Raw genomic sequence first — 22,623 nt, 5'->3', positions numbered from 1 at the left:
ATGAGGGCTTGGAACCAGGGTGGACCAGCAGCCCCCGCTCTCCCCCCCGCCCCCCATCAGCTCCCTGCTCCCCTAAGTTCCCTGTGCAGCAGCTGTCTAGCAGGCTAGCAATTGCTGGCAGGTTCAGCTGTCCCTCCCCCCACTGCCAGTGTGCTGCTCCTGCCCTCTGCCTTGGAGCTGCTCCCGGGAGCCTCCTCCTTGCTGTGTAGGGAGGTGGGGGGAGAAGGAGGCTAATATCAGGGTATCCCCCTCCCCTCTACTCCTGCCCCCCACTTATCCTTCTCCATATAGAGCAGGGTAGGGACAGGACAGGGCTCAGGACAGAGAGAGCTTGCTGGCTGCAGCTGCTGTCTCGACTTTCCGATCTTTTTAAAGGCAATGTACTTAGAGTGGGGTCAGTGTACTTAAAGGGACAATGCACATCTGTCTCCCACACACAGGGCGTGTGTCTGTCTCCTATGCGATCTCCCCTCCCTCCATTCATGCTGCCTTGTAGAGAGTGAAGCTATATTAACAACAATGGGTTAACCCTTGAGGGCTCAGCCGAATGCTAGTTCATCATTTAGCAGTAAGGCATCCCCTGGGAAGTATCCCACCCCTGGGAAATATCCCACCCTCTTACTTCACCACCTCAACTAAGCTTCACAATCATCATTGCTAACCTAACCCCCCCCACATTTACATTAATTCTTATGGGGAAATTGGATTCGCTTAACATAGTTTTGCTTAAAGTCGCATTTTTCAGGAACATAACTACAATGTTAAGCGAGGAGTTACTGTAGCTAAATTAGTGTGAGGCTATATTTAGTTGCAAATCAATGCGTTTTAATAGTTACTAAGCAATGAAAAAATCAACCTTTATTTACAAAGATAGATAAAGCACAAATAAAGAACAAGTTTCAAAAAGATCATTTATTAATTATAATAAATTAATGTTTCATAATTGGTTATATAAATCACTTTGATTTAAATCAATCTACCCCACTACAAGAAAGCAGAATACACTCTCCCAGGCAGAAGACGCCTCTTATAATTTAGATGAAAGTTGGATAAAGCAACTTGAAAATGTACTGTACCGAACAAACATGCATTAGTAGAGATGAAGTAGGGGATTTAATTAAACTTTTGCTATTGCTTCTCACTATGGATTCTAAATTCAGAGGGGACATAAATTAAGTTTGAAACATCTAGTGTTGTGCCTTTAAAGATAACTTATTGGTGACCCGAGATATTGAGGCAGTGAGTCTAGCTGTAATTCAACATTACTTGTACCCTCTATATATGTACTAAGTTTCTAACAAATTGCTGCTGCCAAATTGTGCCAGTGCTTAGCTGGCAAAAGAACTAAATGATACAATTTAAAAAACAAAACCAAACAAACAGTAGTTCCCACAAGTTTACTTATTGTTCTAGGTAATATTTAGGGAAAACATTACCATCACATATGTCTACATTTGATTTTGGCAGAAAATAATTTTCCCTGAAGGATGCAGTTTAATATCACAGATCTATAGAACAAGATCTGTTATGAGAAAAGACTGCTGGAAAAACTCAACCTTGCTGGAAACAAGAACTGGAATTGAATTATCGACCCTGATCAAATCATCCAAAATAAAATTGCAGCAGCAAGCTATAATTGTCCAAATTGAGGGGATTCAGAGAGCAACAGAACAAAAAGAGACAGACATTCATCAGAACAAAAAAGTCTAGCTTTAAGTTCACAACAAATAAACTTGAAAAACAAAGTGAAAAGTTTACCACCAACATGAATAACCCACCCAAAGACATTAAGTGACACCTTTCTAGAATTGTACTGCATGTAACAAAAAAGCAAAAATGTGTTTATGCGCATCTTGGCTGTGCCAAATACAATAAGACTTAACAGCAAGAGCAATAGTCACAGGAAGGTTCAATACAGTTTGAATTGATTTTGTAATATTGCTGCTGAACAGATTGTACTGTATTTTACAACAGGTATATTTCTTTGTGTACTGACAGTTTTGTCAACCATTTATCTGTATATTACAGATGCTCCTTGCTCATCGGTTATCCAGGGCTGATGTAAAATAAAAAGATAAGAGGAGCCAAAAGTATCTTGTGAAAAAATACAGAAAGCATCAGAGATTCTTCATCAGGAAATTTCAGGATGTATTTCAAAAAGTTTGCCAATTATGTAACTAGGTGAGGCCAGAACTTTTTTCCCCGTTATAGACAAGAGAGAAACAGAATCTGAATGACAACAAGCTAGCTGCTAGATGCCTGGATTACGTATATGAAGTATGACTTATTAGTATAACATATTAGAAACTAACCATAACATTCAAAGTACATACAAAGTCTTAAAACCACAATGAGATAAAACAGTCAATCGTTCTCTTAAACTCAATTTATACTTTAAAAGTGTGAAAAATGAAGTTAGACGTTAAAAAAATGGATCAACTTAAGTTAAAGAAAATTAAATTTCACATAGCTCTTTTCTTATTTTGCCCCTGCAAACAGGGTAACAGCTATAGAACCAAAACATTATGGCTATATACAATTCTAATTTTAAGTCAATGAGGCAAAAGGCTTCTAAGATTGGAGACAGCCACTACTTCTTAAAAAAAAAAAAAAAAAAAAAAAGAAAGAGAGACAGTACATAGTGTGGCAAGTATTCAACATGGCCAAAACTTCATATGCATAACAGTTACTCCTCTCAGTGCCAATATATCTCCCTTCCAAACACGCTGACTGTATGTCAGAAGACAGAGAGCCATAAAGAACCTCCTTAGTTAAATAATTCAGGATAAAACTTCTGGTAGGATAAAGTGTTCACCAAAAGCTTTGAAGTTTTGATTTATTAAAGTTTTAACCTCTAGAATGGCAACAGCACAACAGCTGAAGTCTATTCGAACACTCCATACCAGTGCCCTCGTGGTTATAATATTATAAAAAGAACAGAAAAATCTCTTGCCCAGGAGTATTTGGGACAAGAGCTTCACTATCTACATTAACCTTACCATTGCCCATTACCACCAAACTTCCAAAATAAGAGGTTCTCCCCCACCCCACAAGCAGCACTAAGTTCAAACTCCTTCCCAAGGGAGCTCTGATGATCAAACTTTCTTATTTAACAATTTGTTTGATCTTCTTTCCAAAAATAACTAGTTTCCTGGTGAAATATGGATATTTCTAACAGCCTATATCTAACAGCCTTTGCCATAATCCAAAACTGTTTGTTTTGGTAATAACTATCTACATCATACCAGATTCTTTTATTTTTGGGGGGGATGAAAATATTCCCCTATCAGTAGCCAAGTCATCCTGTAATTAAAAATAAATTATATATATATATATATAATATATATATAAATATAAATATAAATATAAATATAAATATGTAAATACTATATGGACCTGTAATGCATCCTTAAGGTCTAGTAGTGGTTCTTCAAGACTAACTGGTTGTTAGTTGCAACTTTCTCTTTAATTTTAAAAATTTGACTCAGGATTCCACTAATTTGCCTTGAAATTACAGCTTCAAGTTCAGGGACAGAACACTGTCTGCCTGAGCCTATATTCCACACCAGAGAGAGCAAGCAGCCAACATGAAGTTCAGCTGAAGGGGTTGATCATCACTAGCTGATCTGAGAGAGAATCAGAATTAAATTAGTATATATATTTCAATTTAAAAAAAACCCTAAAGTTAGGTGTTCATAATTTCAAATTTATATTGGATTATATATTCAAATTGGTGAATAAATTATATGGACATACGATTTGGATAACAATCTTAAAACCGCAATACTTTCAATTAAACAAAGTTGGAAAAACCTGTGGGGAAACAAGAGGGTGCTCTCTTACCTTACAAGTATGGGAGGCAATAGCAGAAGAGGTTTGAGTATTGATTACCCTTCTGGAACATACCACTGGTGGGCAACCTGTGGCCCATGAGCTGCATGCGGCCCGTCAGGGTTATCCGCTGGTGGGCCGCAAGACAGTTTGTTTACATTGACCATCTGTAGCTCCCAGTGGCAGCAGTTTGCCGTTCCCGGCCAATGGGAGCTGCGTGAACAAACTGTCTCATAGCCCACCACTCTACCAGACTCTGCATTAGGTGTGGAGCCATAACAGAAAATAGTCCAGCTCTTCTGAAGCAAAAAGAATACCAAATACTCTATCTGAGTTAGTAGATACAAAGGGGGCAATACTTAAGATTGAGAAAAACTACACCTTTACCCCGATATAATACTGTCCTCAGGAGCCAAAAACTCTTACCATGTTATAGGTGAAACCGTGTTATATCGAACTTGCTTTGATGCAAGCGTGCAGCCCCAACCCCCTGGAGCGCTGCTTTACCACGTTATATCGGGGTAGAGGTGTATTGACAGACCAGCCACCCCTACATAACGTCAAAGTGATAAAAAGTTTCCATGATTTCTGAAGTGTCTTTGAACACCATTTCCATTAACTTCCCTAGAGTCAAACACAGCAACAAAGTACATGCTCTGATGATAAACTTAAAGGAGGGGTGTGACATACTGGGATGCAATCCAGATGCAACCTTGGGTGCCTTACAATACCGTGCTGGTACTAGCTCCCACCTGGGATGCTTACAGACAGCCTTCCAGCACGTTAGTCTGAGTAACTGCAGCCTGCCAGCCAGACCTGGGTTACTCTCTGGCTCTTACCAGCCTTGGTTATACTGCAGGGTGACCCCAAAACACTCCCCAGCCCCAGGTTTCCCTGCAAAAATGTGTGAGGGGAGAGTTCAAACATATCAAGTTAGTTATTCCTGAAATGATGTACTTTAGCTCAGATGTGGCCAAACTTACTGACCCTCTGAGCTGCATACAACAAATCTTCAGAACTTCAAGAGCTGGGGCATGACTGCCGGACTTCAGCCCTCCAGGAGGCACCTGCCTGGGCTTAGCGTTCAGACCTGCAGGGAGATGCCTGTCCCACTCCTGCTGAAGCCCTGAGCCCTAGCGCACACACCCCACGGGGCTGAAGCCCTGGCAGGCACCTCCCACAGGACTGACGCTTTGAGACCTACCTCCCCACTGGTCAGAAGCCAGAGGGAATGAGTGAAGGAGACACATGGGGTCTCATTCTCCCCCAGATTTTTTCCAGGATTTGCTGGTGACACATGATGCCACCAGGCCTCCTCTCTGCACGGCAGCTTTTAAAGCCAGTGAGCTGGAGCTGCTTCTTGGATAGAGGTAGCAGCAAACAGCTGGGAGCTGCAGGGAAAGCCACTGCCTCTCCACAAGGAACTAAAGCAGAAGCCCCTCCCTGCAGCTCCCAGCTGTTTGCCACTGCCTCTCCATGCAGAGCTAATACCTGGGAGCTGAAGGGAAGGGCCGTTGAGGGAAAGGCGGGGTGGGGGGCAGTGTGTCTGGATGTATGCGACTCAAACTGTTTGCGGGGGGGGGAGGTGGACCATTAAATTGTGCACACACCCCCACTCTCAGCAGGCACCTGCCAAAGACGACTGAAGCCCCTAGCCCCACCACCCCACTGCAGCGCAGGAGCCCCGAGCTCCCCAATTCTTAGTCTACCAGATTGTCGGGGGAAGGGGCTCTTGGAGCCGCACTTTAACTGTAAAAGAGTGGCATGTGACTCACAAGTCATGGTTTGGCCACCCCTGCTCCAGCTTGTTACCCCAAATAGAGTTAACCAGACATTAACTTAAACACACTGGATTAGATCAAACAAGTTTATTAACTACAATGATTGAGATTTTAAGCGACTACAGGCAATTGGGCATAAAAGTCAGAAATGGTTACAAGAAAATACAGATAAAAATGCTTTCTGGTGCCTAGCTTAAACTATATTGGATTCAAAGCTAAGTTTCTCACCACATGCTTCCAACAGCATTACTGACTAAATTTTCAGGTCAGGACCCACCCACTAGAGTCCAATGGCTGTTTCCTTTGTCTTCTCAGGTGTGGAGAATGAGATGGGCAGGGAGATAGGGGATCTCTTGGGGTGTTTGTCCCTCTGGTTTATAGTTGCAGTTCCTCTTTGAAAAAAACATTTCCAACTGAAAACCAAGAGATACAGGATCTGGTGGAGGACGGAGACCTCATGCTGTTTATTTGATAAGATGCAGATTTTTGTCCTTGTTCCCTTTCTTGCTAAAGAATGGCTACTTGAGAGGTAATGGCCCATCAGCTTTGTTGACACCTGGCTGGGGCATCAACTTGTCCTTTGTCTTTGAGAAATTAGTTTAGCCACTCCCCAGGTTTATTGGGAAACACACTTCAGTCATGATTTCAGCTTCTGTTAATAACTTTACACAATGTTGCTAAATGCATTTTACCATGATAACCTGCTGATCAGCAAGTTATGAGTTTTAAAATTATACCACACAAGGTGTGCTTTGTACAAAATTTATTACAATAGTGTACAGGGTGTGAATTCAGGGGTGCACTCCATCACAAGGGACAATACAGAATACATTTTAGGAGCACATACAAATGTGAGGTCAGGCTACCTATTAGTCACATCATCATGAAGAGACTGTACCAATTGTTTGTTTGTTACTGGAGCCACACACTCATCCAAGGAGCTCAAATGGGGGCAGGGCAAGTGCTCTACAGTAGTCCTGGTGACTCAAAGTCCATCAGATAAGTCATCCTCCATAAGCCCCCTCCCAAAAGTGAAGGAGTAGAAACTGGTGTATAAGGTCCTATAAAATATTCCATAGGGGATACCATCTGTACCTCTACAGGACCCCCTCACCAATTTTATGAGAGATTATTAAATCTGTAGTCTTAGTCTTGCCAGCAGCAGTAACAGAATAACATGCAGCTGACTCCTGAGAAATATCCAAGGGGGCTGCCTGGTCAGATCTTTTGGCTTGACACTGATTAACCCCTATCTCTGTCAATCTTGCTGAATACAAGTCCTTATCTACCAGGGACAGAACCCCCTCAGACTCAGTTTCACTGGAAATACTGTTACTGGGGGTCTGTCCATTCTGTCCATCCTTGTCCACCCATTAAGGCCACACAGTCTCATGTTTGCCATTCGCTTCTTCACTTGCTCAGCTCTGAACTGAAAATAAAATACAATTTTTTTTAAAAAATATAATCTGCCCTGGGTACTTAACCTCAAAATATTTGAGAATTTATAAATATGCATATATTGCAGTCTCTGGGTGCATTTCCAAAGATAAAACAAATAATTAAAACCATCAGTTATAAGATGACATTGCCTGCAATAGTAGACAGTATTGGAGTATTGCTGTTATATCTGACAGCTCTCCTCCATTCAACTTCTAAAAGGGTGAGAAGATCTCTTAAGGAAAAAAAAAAAAACACCCCACACACCAAAACAACAACAAAAAAAAACAGCGATGAGCTTCAAGGCATGGTGAAAGACTGAAGTTCTTACTCTAGCAGCCCAACAAGAAAAGCAAATTCCAGAATTGGTGATCCTTCACCAGCTATCATGCAATCCCAAAAATTCCAATTAAGGGAATATCAACTGGCAAAGTAGTACAGACTGAGGTAACAGACAGAAGAAAAGCCAGGACCAGACCATACGTGGCTGTATTGATTAAGAATAACTTGAACAACATATATATTGGTACATAAGAACGACCATACTGGGTCAGACCAAAACTCCATTTAGCCCAGTATCCCATCTTCTGACAGTGGTCAATGCCAGGTGCCCTAGAGGGAATGAACAGGTAATCATCAAATGATCCATTCCCTGTCACTTATTCTCAGCTTCCAACATTATCTCTAGCTAGAGTACCATACATATTTTGTGTGTGTGTGTGTGTGTGTGTGTGTGTGTGTGTGTGTGTGTGTTTAGACAGACAAGATAGATAGACAGATATTTCATGTGGCCTCTAACGCTAAGTTTACAGCTCCCCTACTCTTAGCTAGCAGAAGCCTCAGACTGGACTTTTAAAAAAGTCGACCCAAAAATAAAATGCTTTGCAGTTATTCAAGTTATGGGCTGGACCAGTTTAATGACAATGCTTTCCTGTAATGCTTTTACCTAGCTAGAGACTACTGTTACTTAGGAATTCTAGAGCAGCTGGGGATCCAGAAGAGTCCTTTGACTGCAGATAAACCAAATGATTCAGTCTTTTTGAAAAAAAGATAAATATTTTGAGAACTCTTTAGTAGAGTTTCAACTATATACACTAAACAGGGTGGATTGATTTAAAAGTCAAGATGATTTAAATCAGTGGTCAGCCTAGATCTAAATCCATTTTAATCAACTTGTCCATTTGCATTTTAGTTATTTTCTAAAGAAAGCTGCCTTCTCAATGGCTAATACAAAGCATAAAACAGGTTAAGTTACAACTAAACAGAGCCCTTCCACTAGTTTGGTACATCTTTTTGCTACTTAAGGGGGTACACTATAACTATATACACATTTATTGAAGTAATTATACAGGTTAATATTTTCAGATTCTTTAGTTGTACATTTTCAATATGTTAGAAAATGGTGAAGAATATATTGCTTATTTACTAAATAATTAACTTTTTAGCCATGACTTGTGTCAAGCTGCATTATGATAACTGGAAATTAAACACACAAAATAGCATATAAAATGTTTTTATTAAAAACAAAAAACAAAATAAATGTTTTGGATACTTATCAAAACGTGTTTCACATTTAAAATTAAAAGACTTAAACAGAGGTATTAACAATAGTTAGTGAATTAAACTGATTAATTATGATCAGCCAGGGAAAGTTTTCAAATATGCCTAAGCAAAAGCTGGAACTTGAGTTCCTATTTGCCTAAAACCATGTCTAAACTACAAACTTTGTCAGGCACATTTAGAATATTGCTTGTGCACACTTTGTTCCTTGCATCGGCAGTGTGCACACTCACCAGGAGTGCTTGTGTTGATGTGTGATAGAGTTATCCCTGCAGGTAGGGTTATCTCTGCAAGCAACTCACCACTGTCCAGTGCACTCTCTTTTGGGAACTTGTGGCAATACATGGTGGGGCAGAAACGAATCATGCAGAAGTGACAGAGCAAGGTGTCAAATTCCCAGCATGCAACTTTCTCCATCCCGTGTCATCTGTATCCAATAATTTCTGGATCTTTTTAATAAAATCCCTCAAATCCATGCAGCCCCTTCACCCCTATCCATTATCTCTAGCAGAAACGTGGAACCAACACATTTCTGCACTATTGTCATAAGCATTGCAAGCACACGGCATTCAAGCCTCTGGTATCTGAAGAACTGCATTAGCAGAGAACATGACGATTTTGTGTAGGACCTATTGCTGTGGGACATAGCACAAGTCAATTCAAGGTAGTTGGTGGAGCTCACAGAGCACCTGCAGATGGTGGAGCACTGGGGCTGAGATACGAATACTGACTGGTGGGATCACATCGTAAAGCAAGTTTGGGATGAGAAGTGGCTATAGAACTTTCAGATGTGCAAGGTCACTTCCTGTGTGCCAAGTTCACCCCAGACCTCCTGTATAGGGACACCAGAATGAAACACCTACCGATGAGTATGGCCCACCAGAGGCAAGAGAAATGAGAAGGGAATTGCTTGGTTGTGTGAAGCTATGAATGTAGGGCAATGGCACTGAATACTGGCACCATTTTCCACAGGCAGTGATGATTTTAGCCAAATATCTCACTTCTGACGGTAAAAAAAGGCCCAGAGAGCATAGCTGCTGCTGGCATTCTGAATCTGCCTGGGCCCATATGCCACTTGCCTGTTTTCTGCAATGGTGCCTGCCAAAGTTATCACAGACGGACATGGAAAATTGTCCTAATGTGAAGGAAAAAAAGATAAGGCTGCCATCCCCAATGACCTTAAAAGGAAAGAATTGCAGAGTACCTCCATGAATGTTTCATCAAGCTCTCAGAAGAGGATTCAAGGGACATCCCTAGGTACATAAACTGCTCCACATGTCCATCCCTGCCTATCTCTACAGGTGAATGAAAAGCAGATATACACAAAGAGGTAGTTTCTCTACCTCTTCCAATCTAGAGTATAAATTAATGAAAAGACAATAACTGCATCCTGCTATGTTGGGGGTAAAATCAGTACATCATTGTAATGGGAAATATATTTACACTTACCTGGGGTTCCTTCCCCTGCACTGGGCTTGCTTGTGCTTGACTGACTGGACTGCAGTGGAGTCTCAAACAGATTCTGGCTCGCAGCATAGCTGGACCCATGGGCACATGTCCCCCATCCTCCTCGACCTTACTGTTCACACTAGTGGTCTGTCTCTTGGGCTCCTCAGAGGCATCCTTAGTGGTCTGTGGGGTGGTGGTGCAGTCCCTAAGTGTGGCATGCTGCTATTCATAAAAGCAGCAGGTCTGTGGCTTCACACAGGATTGACTGTCGGCCTCCCTAGTCTGCTACTATGCCTGCCACAGTTCCTTCGCTTTCATGTGACGCTGCTGCTCATCATTGTCATACCTCTTCTCCGGCAGCCCCCATGCAATCTGCTCACAGATGTCTATTTCTACAGCTGATCCATAGCTGTGTTTGCACAGCCTCTTCTACCCTCAGGCCCAGGAGATCCAACATCTCGTCTTTACTCTGAGCCAGAGCACATCTGGAACATGTAGCCAGCATGGTCAGCTGCACATAACAATGGAAAGCTGCTAGGTATGGTTGTCAAGCTGATCAATCAGGAAATGGCATTTCAAAAATTTGCAGGGCTCTAAAAGGCACACTTCTGGTCTTGGTGACCCCTGGGCAGTGAAGTTCACAATTTAATGACCAGAGCAGTCAGTGTCAGGCATTGTGGGACATCTGCTGAAGTACTGTTAGGGCAACATAAGTAACGTCTCGTGTATCCGATGAAGTGGATATTCACCCACGAAAGCTTATGCTCCAATACGTCTGTCTATAAGGTGCCCAGGACTCTTTGCTGCTTTTATAGGTAACAGTGTCTACCCTTGCACTACATCAAGCATGGTTCAATGCCATTCTGTTACTGCATCACCGTATCAGGGCATTTACATTGGTGGGGGACAAATTTTAAGCCTAGACCCATGCACAACTAGCTCAATGCCAGGCAGTTTATATGAACCTTACTTTGTAGAGAAGACCAGACCTGAGTCTCTTAAAGGGCTGATCTACACTATACAAAGTTAGGTTGGCTGAACTACACAGCCCAGGACTGAAAAATTTTACACTTCATGCAACCTAATTAAGTACTCCTGGGGGCATTCTGCACCAAAAAATAAAAATTCTGCACACATTTTAAAATTCTGCACATTTTATTTGTCAAATAAACGTGGAGGCTCCAGCATGGCATTGGGGAGCACAGGCAACTGGCTGCACACGGTGGGAGATCACCCACCCACCACACAGACTCAGCTGCGAGGCTGCACCCAACCCTGATACACCGCAAGGACCAGGCCTGCCCCAGAAACATCCCAGGACCCTGCCCCTCCATGCCAGGCACACCAGCAGGGCAGGATCCAAGTGTGGAAGGGCTTAGTGTGGGGAGGATCCAGGTGTGGTTTGAGAGGTTCCGTGTGGGGCAATCTGGGTGCAGGCAGCTCAGTGGGGGATCCGGGTGCAGGGGGGATCTGGACACACAGGGACTTGCTGAGGTTTTTTGGGTGCAATGGTAATGGGACTTTGCGGGGGGGGTCCAGGTGAAGGTGGCTGGGCTCAGCGGGGGGGTGAGGGGGTCTGGGTGTCGAGAGCTCAGTGGGGGGTCCAGATGCTAGGGGCTCAGTGGGATGGTGTGGCTCAGCAGGAGGGTCTGGGTACGAGAGGGTCTGGATGCAAGACACTAGCTGATGAAAGATATGTGCAGTTGTCGCTATTAATACTTGACAGCTGTATAAATTAAGAGTAAATTCCAGAAGGGATAGTGTGCATTTACTAAACTTCAAAGGTAACTTTTTAACAAGTTATAGCTCAAAACCTAAAGCGACCCGCCAATAACCAAAGCCACAGAATTAGACAGCTTTAGGACTGTATTCAATTATTTATACTTTAAATCTCACTGGAAGGTTGGATGCTTTAAAATGCAATTCTACATAAAGTAGCCATTTTAACTATTCATATTTTTAATTTTTCAGATTAACAGGAGAATGATGTTAGTCCGAAAGTTAATAGTGCAGCATGATACTGTTAGAGAAGTTACCATTATGCCTTTTCAGATAATGGTATACAAGTCAAAAATGCTGCTTCTATTAAAATAGATATCCTTAAAACTTTATCCATTTGTTTTTATTTGAAAAGCTTATAGTCAATATACTACAGTGATCTGCCAGCAGAAAGTTATTAAAAACTCCCATCAACACCATACTTAACCCCACCCAAATTACACGCAAGTTCACCCATTGTGTCACACTTCAATTTCCTGTACTAAGCAAGCTTTTTCCTCCTCACATCTATAACCATCACAAGAACATACCTCCAAACCGAATGGGAGTTATGCATCCCAGTTAATAGAATCATAGAAATGTAGGGCAGGGAGGAACCTCAAGAGGTCATCTTCTAGTCTATGTACTAAGATAGGATTAAGTACATCGGCACCATTTCCAGTAGATATTTATATAACCTGTTCTTAAAAGCCTCCCAGGAGGAGACTTCCACAGCCTCCCTAAGTAACCTGTTCTAGTGCTTAACTATTACTATAGTTAGAAAACTTTTTTTTTTTTTTAAAATACACAACCTAGATCTCCCTTGCTGCAAACTGAGACTATTAACTCTTATCTTACTTTCAGTGGACATGAAGAACAATTGATCACTGTCCTCTTTATAAGAACTTTCACATATTTGAAGAAATATGTCCAACCTGAGCCCTCTTTTGATTAAATAAGCCAAATTCTTTAAGCCTCTCCTCAAAGGCCACGTTTTCCAAACCTCTTGCTTTTGTTGCTCTTCTATGGAGTTTTCCAATTCGTTCACATCCTTTTCAAAGCGTGGTGCCCAAATCTGGATACAGTACTCCAACTGAGGCCTCCTCAGTGCCAAATAGAGAGGGACAATTACCTCCCATGTCTTACATAAAATGTGTATACAATCGCAGAAGGACTCTTGTGTGTAACAGCATCACACTGTTGACTCTTTCAATTTGTGAGCCACTACAACCTCCATCCTTTTCCGCCTAGCCAGTTATTTCCCTCTTTTGTATTTGTGGATTTGATTTTTCCCTCCTAAGTAAAGAGCTTTGCACACATTTTTATTGAATTTCATTTTATTGATTTCAGAGCAATCCTCCAATTTATCCAGAGCACCTGGAATTCTAATCCTGTCCCCCAGAATGCTTGCAACCCCTCCCAGCTTGGTGTCACCTGCAAGTTGTTTTTTTTCATTTTTTTGTTTTGTTTTAAGTATACAGTCCACTCCACCATCCTAATCATTAATAAAAACATGGAATAGTACCAGAGATATAGGATAGACCTGTCCAGGATCCTACTTGATACAGCCTCAGTTTGACAGGGAACCACTGATAATTAGTCTTTGAGAACAATCAGTGCATGCCAATATCACTTAAAATATTTAGAAAGGATGTACTTCAAACTATACAAAAACAGGACACATGGTCTAGTTGAGGCCTCTAAGCACTAGTACAATAGTAATTTGAAGTAATAAAAAAAATAAGAAAAAAAGTTTTCCTTTAGAGACTGATCTTTGTCGAGAGATACACCAAGCACAGCACTGGGGAGGAGGGAGGGTGAAGCAGAAGCATGTATTATTCATACCACTCTATGACAATTTGGATATGAAGTAGGAATTTGTGAAGTTGTTAATCCTAGTACAATTAAATCAAGGTTTTTAGGAGTTTATGACCAAGCTGTGTGTCAAGAGTTATTCTGATCATTCTCCAAAATTACTCAGACATACAAACTTAAATGATTCCAAACTTTCCAGTGAGAAAAAAATAGAACTTCTAGATTTGATACTTCTCTCTGCTACCTGGAAAATCATATTATATATATTATTTAATTATTAAACTGGTGATGTTTTCTGTTTATATAATGTGTACACACACACACACACACACACACACAAAAACAGTAAACATCACCAGTTTAATAATTAAATGGAAGAACAAATAACTTAAATACATTTGTGTATGGCCTGGTCTACACTAGAAGATTAGGTTGAGCCAGCTACATTGCTCAGGGGTGTAAAACAATCTACGCACAAGTGACGTAGTTAAACTGATCTAAATCCTTGTATAGGCAGCACAAGGTTGACGGAAGAATTCTTCAGTCAACTAGCTACTGCCTCTCAGGGAGGTAAATTACCAATGGGAAAGACAGCATCTACTCTGAAGTGCTATAGTGGCGCAGCTGCACCACGGTAGCATTTTAAGGGCAGTAAAGCCCTCTGTCTTATGTGAAAGACACATGACGTCAACTAAGATGCAGACAAAAGCTTCAGAGTCTTCAGATAGTTAAGTAGCTAAGTACCAGGGCATGATGGACAGAGGTAGCAAGATTTATGGCTTTTCCTTTTAATAGGATTGCATCATTCACAGTAAACTACCCTCATACTCATTTTTCTAGTCTTTTGACTAGGGATATATAAAATATGAATCTTACATAAAATCCAAATAGAATGCATGAGTTCAGAACAAATTAACAATGTAACACTGTGGACTATTCACAGGTTAAAGCAGGGGTAGTCATTTTTTGTCAAGGTCCAAATTTCTTGGTCAAGATACAGTCAAGGTCCAGACTCTGGAGAAACATTTTTCACACCACAATAATGATAAGTAAATAAAAGATTTTGCAATCTGTTCAAAAGCATCTGGCAGTCTGGATTTGGCCCACAGACCACCTATTGACTACCCCTGGGTTAAAGGAACACAGCAACAACTATACCTCGCCAGATTAATGGTCATCTACATCCTATTGCCAAAAGTGAGACGTAGCAGCATTTCAGAGAAAGGTGAAAATACCCCAATGGACAGTTATGCAGGAACTTGTAAAACAGGGAATGGTTTCTTCCTAATCCCCTGTCCCCCACCCCGATCAGCTCTTCTTAGCTGTGCTTGTAGCCATTTGATGGCTGTAACAGTGAAACCCTCGGTAACCCTTCAGGGACTGAACAGTCACGTATCCAATGTCATCAGGTGTACGAAGCCATGGCAAGCAGTTGTACACTACAAGACATGTCAAGAAGCTAAACTACTACTGCAATTCTGAAAACAAAAACAAAAATAGATTTAAGACATTTAGACCAGTTAGAAAATACTGAGAACTTGTTTATGTACACTCAATGAATATTCTAGCACACAATTTTAAGTGTAAACAAGCAACAGATAATTTCTAACCTGTTTACATCAATATTTTAATACAACAGTGCCCACGAAAGAATTCCAAAATAATGTGTGCGTCTGTGTATATTTATATACATCTCTTAGCCTAATGTCATTTAGTTTTGGCAATACTTTAAGTTGGGGGCTATGCAAATGAAGCATCAACTAGCCATCGAAGTTTATGATTTCAGAATCCCCAAAGTTTTTTCCCAATTTTAAATTCAATTTGTTTTCAAGGCAGGTTAATAGTGTCTGTCTCAGACACAGACAGAGAGACACACCCTCTACTGAGAAGAGAGGGGGGAAGAACTCAAGCCTAGTTCCTACATTTAAGGAAAAACAAAAAACAAATAAATGCCTAGTATTTATGTTTAAACATGCTTGGTTAGGGCCTGTTTGTGCCAGCCTTATGTTGAGTAGTGACTTGCCACCACAAGAAGTCTCACTGATTTTAGTACACTGCATTTCAATGGTACTATTTGTGGTGTTAAAATCTTCCTCAGTGTAAGAGTGGCACAATCTGACCCTTAAAGTGTTAGTCACTTCTGACAGTTAATTAAAATTCCATATTTCAGTTAATCAAAGCTTCATTAGCCAGAGGCTACTAAAAGTAAGTACTTCACAGAATTAAGTTTATTTCTGGTCATTTTTGCAAACTGTACTCTCTAAACTTCTTACTCCTGGGGGGCATTCTGCACCAAAAAATTAAAAATTCTGCGCACAATATTTTAAAAGTCTGCAAATTGTATTTGTCAAAACAACACTACATAATCACACAAGTTTCAATTAGTTGGGTAATTTATTTCAAAATACCTGTCAGCAAGTACATCTGTAACAATACAGACAAACACAAAAATTCCCCCAGGAGTAAAAAGTTAAAGAAACCCCTAAGATAACCCAGTTCCTGTTCTTCTGCCTCCATGCCCCCCCCCCTGCAGAGCCCAACCCGAGGGCTAGACTCCCAGAACCTAGCCATGCTCCTGCCAACACGGCCAAATCCCCTCCCGCCCAGAGCCCAGCTGCAGGGTCCCCCGAGCCCGATAACCACACCTCTTCACACACACACACACACACACACACACACACCCCCGAGGACCCTCCCACTTGCCCAGATAATAGTACCCACTCCCCCTCCCCCCTGAGCCCAGCCATGGGCCCTCACTTGCCCAGACACCTGTACCCCTGCCCCCAGAGCCCAGCTGTGGGGTGAGCCCAGCCCAGACACCCTTCCCTCCCCAACAGAGCCCAGCTTTGGCCCCCCCTTATCCAGATACCCACTCCACTACCCCTCAGAGCCCGGGGTCCTGAGGGAGAAACAGTCCGATGCTGGGTCTCAGGCCCACGTAGAGTTTCCCGCGCGTCGCTGTCTCCTTCCCTCAGGGCATGCAGGGAACTGCAGCTGCCTCTAGTTCTCTCCCATCTCCTCGGCAATGTCTTCTATGTGTGAGCTGGGCTCTGTGGGGTCCAGAGGCCCCTAGTGGCAGCCAGCAGTCAATTTGTGGGGGGAGGGGGAGAAGAGAAGGAAATTCTACGTGAACATTAATTTCTGCAAAATTCTGCATTGCACAGTGGTGCAGAATTCCCCCAGGAGTAACTTCTACGCAGCATTACTGACTGTACGAAGTGATATTACAGCAGCTTCTAGAAAGTTATTTCATCCAGAGAGGCTATTGCTACTGTATATGTGTTGCAATACCAAAGCATAATGGAGCAAGCTGAGGATAATTTTATAGATTTGTTCAGAAACTTTGGCCAAAGATATATGGCTGAAACTTTGAGCAACATTCTGATAAATGAACAATGGTATGCAACTCCCATTACCCTTCATTTCAAAGAACCTAAATGTTGTTACTCATGTCACTTTGTTTTCTAAACTGTAAGCTCTATGGGGCAGGAGCTGGGCCTTCTAGGTGTCTGAACAGTGCCTAGTATGAGTGGGGCCTCTGGGCATTACTGTAACCTTTAGTGATATAAATACTTCTGTGTCAGTCCAAGGCAGAGCAATTTTACCATGAATAGAAGGCATCCAGAAACTACAGAGAGATTAACATGCAACACTCTACCTTCCAGCCTTTGATGAGATCAGAAAGCACATAACACCATTGCGTCAAGACCCACATAGGTTACCACTGAAATTCTGGGTTCATTTCAATGTCCTGATGTTTATCTATAAACTCCTGAATGGGCTGGGGCCTGGTTAACCTGGAGGCTGTTACTCTTTACACTCCATTGTGACAGCTTTACTCAGGCTATATCTTACTTCTGGGGGAATTCTGCGTCACTGCATGTACACAGAATTCATGGCCCATGCAGATTTCTGTGCTTCCCCGCAGAAAAAATGACTTCTAACGGGAAAGCAAAGGGAAGTCGCAAGAGTGGTCACGTACCCCCTTCCTGGCAGTGCAAGCAGGTCAGTTTGGGCACCCAGAGCAGCAGGTAGAAATGTAAATCACCATGGGGGAGGGGGAGGAGCTGGGCAGTCATGCGTACGAGAAGAGAGACACACTCTGTCCCTCTTGCTCACTATTGCAGCATGCTTGGCATGGAGGGGGCAGGGCTTTGGGGTGTTTCTGAAGAGGTAGGCACGGGACAGGCTCTGTTCCCTCAGGTGCAGGAGACTGTAGCAACCTGCCTGCTTAGTGAATTGTTCCTATTGTTCTTAGTGAATTCCCCCAGGAGTATAAAAGAGGTGTAAAAAAAATGTTAAGGCTCCTTTACATTGCCAGAGTGATGTAAAGGACAGTATGGTCTTAGTAATGCTTATGGTTTCTTTAGTGATTAGAACAGGTCTAAATTTTTGGACTGAAAAAGTTTCCTATCAAAATGTGCTCCATGAACTACTTGCTACTGACCTTTCTGGAGATGGTCAATAGCCAGTATAAATTTGTGAGTTTGAGTCCGCAGGCCTCAGTTGCTCCTCACTTGCCTATGATGTAACACTGAGATATAGCTGCATATTTGTTGACTAATAACTAGAAATAAAGGGTCAAACCTAGTTCCCATACTATTAGGCAGAAGGGGTTTGGTGATTTCCTCCAATGCTCCCCACTCCAAGTCACCATCCATTGTATTGTAGTTTAAATAAATTACCAAAATAATTGAAATCAGCTTGATTACACTACATTATTTTCACACCAAAAATATGCAGAATTTTTAATTTTGGAGGGACAGAATTCCCCTAGGAGTAACATCTACCCTTATACCACTACAGTGGTACAGCTGCAGCACTGCAGCTTCCCCACTGTAGCACCTCAGTGTAACAGCTCTCTACAGCAAAAGCCACCTCCCCAAGAAGCAGCAGTTAGGTTGACAGAAGAATTCTTCCACTGACATTAGCACAGTCTACACCAGGGGTTAGGTTTGCTTAAGTATGTCACTGAGCAGTGTGCATTTTTCCCCACACAGCTAAGTAATGTATCTGGATCAACAACTTTTTAGTGTAAACCGGGCTTGAACATGGATACTACAGCTGGAAGAGCTCAGGCTCAAAATGAGGGGAACAGGACATTTCTCAGTGGAAAGCCCTCATCTGCACAATTCACTGTCACAGGAGATCAGATGAGCCACACTTTAAGAACTCACTCTTTCTATGGGCCTTTAAACAATTTTAATCAGGGAAACTTTAAGGCAGTTATCTTGGTGGACTGTAGAATATGCTAGAGGTCAAATTCAGGAGAGAACTTGGGAGTCTCTCCTCCTGGAGAAGACCGATTGCATTTTGTAGATATGCTCTACTATGTGGCTATTGTATGGCAACACATCCCCAACATCCCACCCCACTGCTGACTTATGAAAGGACATTCCCTTCTCCTTCTACTCCTGGGGGAATTCTGCAGCACTGTGCAATGCAGAAATTAATGTGCATGCAGAATTTCCGCTCCTCCTCCCCCCACCCCAAAATGGGCTACAGTGCAGCTGGCTGCCACTAGGGGCCGCTCGACCAGGCAGAGGCCAGCTCATAAATAGACTAGGGTGGGGGGAGGTGGAGGAAACTGGAGGGTTCCCAACAGCTGTATTTCCCAGCATGCCCTGAAAGGAGGCAGCTGCGCAAAGGAAACTCCATGCAAGCTTGGGACTCATCATGAGGGTGTTTCTCCCTCTAGATCCCTGAGCTCTGGGGGGTAGAGGATGCGAGTGTCTGGGCAGGGGAGGGGGGCCCACAGCTGGCCTATAGGGAGTGAGAGAGTCTGGGCTGGGAAGACCCCACAGATGGGCTCTGGGGGAGGAGTGTCTGCGTCCATCCCCCTACTTCCACTGGGCTCGGTGTGGGAAGAGGCAGAGAAACAGGAACTGGGTTGTCATAGGGGTTTTTTTTAAACACTCTACTCTGGGGTGGGGGGGTGTGTGCGTATTTTGTTACAAACATACTTGCTGACTGGTATTTTGAAATAAATTACCAAGATAATTGAAACTGGTATGATTATGTAGTGTTATTTTGACAATAAAATTTGCAGAATTTTGAGGCACAGAACGCCCCCAGGAGTATCCTTCTAACAAGAAGCTGTTCAACTCAGAAATTTTGATGGCTGTAAGTTACTAGAGCAAAGTTGTGTGAAAACATATTGTAGGGACACACACACACACACACACACACACGAAGGCCAGAAGGCTCTTTTTGCTTGATCAAGTACTATATCTTGATGCAAGGTCCTTATACTTCACTCTAATTTTACATGAAAGGAAAGTGCGAACCATAGTCTTGATTATGAAACCTCTTGATATATTTAAAAAAAAAAACCCACACCACACACACAAGTTCTGAGGGTTTTTTAGGAGATGGTTTAAAAACCTCATCCTGCAATGAGTTTCATGCTAGTGTATTCCTGTACCCAGGCAGATTTCATTCCAGGTTCAAGTCCCAAGTATATTTTTGAGCATTTAAACAACAATGAAATACTGACATCTGAATCACTCCTTTCCTAAAAGCGGAAAACAAATTGGAAAATGTTTCTCAATACATAAAAAGAAGAGAATTCCAACCTTAAGATGTATGTGATTAGTGAAGTTAAACAAAAAAACAAAAAACTACACACAGTTAACATTTGAAATGTACAATTTACAATAATCTAGTGAAATACTGTATTATATGTAACTGTGGGTCTTATAGGAAGAATGTCAGAAATACACAGAAGTGCCTTGAAATGTAGTTAACTTGTCTTGTAGAGTTTAAATTAAAAATGCCAACTTTAAAGAAGAAATTAACAAAGGCTGTCTTTAACCATGATTAAATCTCAATTCAAGAACAGTAGAGGATATTTACATAAATTTTATGGGCTTTGCAGTACTCTGATAAACTTTAAAAGTAGAAAATGGCACTTTGTCCTTAGCCTTATGCATTACATTCAAAAGTCATGAAAAAGCTTGCAGGATTTTCACTTCTCTTTTCACAGCACATCCCTAGCTCACCATTCTTCTGGCTTCCATGGATCAACTTAAAACAAGAGCAAGCCATCCGTACAATTTTTCAGGGTCTTATTTATTAATATTTAAAATAAAGTTACATAAGTACAAGATTACTATTAAGTTACTTTCCATTCAAATCATCTACCATTAAAAAGTTATTTAATCTATAGGTTTACAGTTTCCTTTAAAGGCTACATATCATATTAAAAAATTCAATGAGCAGATGAAAAGAGCAGCCTTCTGCAGTTAAGTGAATGATGAGCTGAAACTGCCCACATCTTGACTGTTCCATGGTATGAATATACATATAAATGATCAGATGAAACACAAAACCCTGAAGTAAACATGGACATTGCAGATACAAATGTACACCACAGGAGCAAGCTATTGTGGGTCAGTGCAAGTATTAAATTACAAAGCTTGTGACAGCAGAAATAGAGCTATGCATTACCTCTTTAATTCCAAGAAAGTATTCATAATAATGCACACATAAATCAGCTTTTCAGAATTTCTCTCATCCACATGCCTGGGGCAAGTAAACTATCTTTTTTTCCCCATTATAACCATTTGCACAATTAGACGGTAACAAACATCTAAGACACAATTTTGCAAAGCTAATACGTGTATATATTACGTATAGACATGTATATAAAATTTCTAAATACCATCAATAACCTGTGTTAGCTTCTGAAGTATGCTAAATCTAACAATATGGTATTAGCAAGTCAATTTTCCCTTTCTGCCTAGACATTTAAAATTTGACATACCGTACATGATTCTTGTACGACTTAGTTTGTGGGTTAACGACAGGAGAAGATCTGCTCTGATTTTTCGGTGGAAATGTCAATTCCGAGTTTCCCCACCTCTGCAAAAGCGGCCACTCTCTAAACTATAAAATTTTCCAGCAGGCCCTTCTTCCTCCAGCAGACGCTGCAAGCCAGGTACCTTCCCATCAGCGCCGGGCTCTAAGGGAACCCCCCGCATCGGCTCGCCCTGCAGTACCCCTCCGCGCACGGCCGGGGCCGGGCACTGTACCTGGAAGAGGAGCTTGACCCCACGCTCCCCTCCAGCCCCTTTGCCCCCACCCCGCTCCCCTCGGCTTTCGCTGAGCGCGGGCGGAAGGGAAACGGCCGCCGCGGTTGCTCCCCGCCTCCCCTTGCGGGGACCGGGCCTCCGACAGGCCGAGGCGAGCGAGCCCGCGGGGGGGGAGGGGGGGCAGGGCGCCTCTCTGCGGCCGGGAGCGGAGCAGGCCCCCCCAGTGCCCCGCTGCTCAGGCGGGGGAGCCCGAGCCCCAGCCGGGAGACTCCTACCGTTCAGCTGCGGCGGGGCCGGCGCATCTCAGCCCCGTCCCGGCTCCTCCCGGGGCCCCAGCATCATCTGCTCCCAGGCCCACCCGGCTCCCGCGGCCTCGCAAGGACGGCGCAGCCCCAGCCACAACCCCCACCGACTAGAAAACAGCTCCCCGGGCCCAGGGGCGGAGAAGGATGGGGGAGTGACAAGGAGGCAACCAATCACAGGGGACCTGTGCCTCCATAGGACCAATAGGAACAGCACAAGTATGGAGGTGGGGCCACATCCAGCCTATAGGAGCGCTGCGTTCGTACTGGCCCCGCTAGAACCGCTCTAGCGACCCTCCGTTGCCTGCCATCTTGGATTCAGGCAGATTGCCCAGTCCTGGAGGTTTCAGAGGAGCAGCCGTGTTAGTCTGTATTCGCAAAAAGAAAAGGAGTACTTGTGGCACCTTAGAGACTAACACATTTATTAGAGCATAAGCTTTCGTGAGCTACAGCTCACTTCATCGGATGCATTTGGTGGAAAAAACAGAGGAGAGATTTATATACACACGCACAGAGAACATGAAACAATGGGTTTATCAGACACACTGTAAGGAGAGTGATCACTTAAGATAAGCCATCACCAGCAGCAGGGGGGGGGAAGGAGGAAAACCTTTCATGGTGACAAGCAGGTAGGCTAATTCCAGCAGTTAACAAGAA

General features: G+C 42.7%; 1 protein-coding gene across 1 annotated transcript in view; it reads right to left on the bottom strand.

Annotated features, from left to right (window-relative positions):
* Nucleotides 1-22,109, bottom strand: part of SOCS5 (suppressor of cytokine signaling 5) — a 41,603-nt gene extending 19,494 nt beyond the window's left edge. Inside the window, 1 exon segment of the mRNA XM_038394954.2 lies at nt 21,940-22,109. The gene's annotated coding sequence lies outside the window, so the exon portion shown is untranslated.
* Between the last annotated feature and the right edge of the window lie 514 nt (nt 22,110-22,623).

This window comes from Dermochelys coriacea, chromosome 3 (assembly GCF_009764565.3).
Source record: "Dermochelys coriacea isolate rDerCor1 chromosome 3, rDerCor1.pri.v4, whole genome shotgun sequence".
In the NCBI taxonomy this organism is placed as follows: Eukaryota; Metazoa; Chordata; order Testudines; family Dermochelyidae; genus Dermochelys; species Dermochelys coriacea.
Note: the sequence above shows the minus strand (reverse complement) of the source record. Positions and strands in the feature narration are given on the sequence as shown.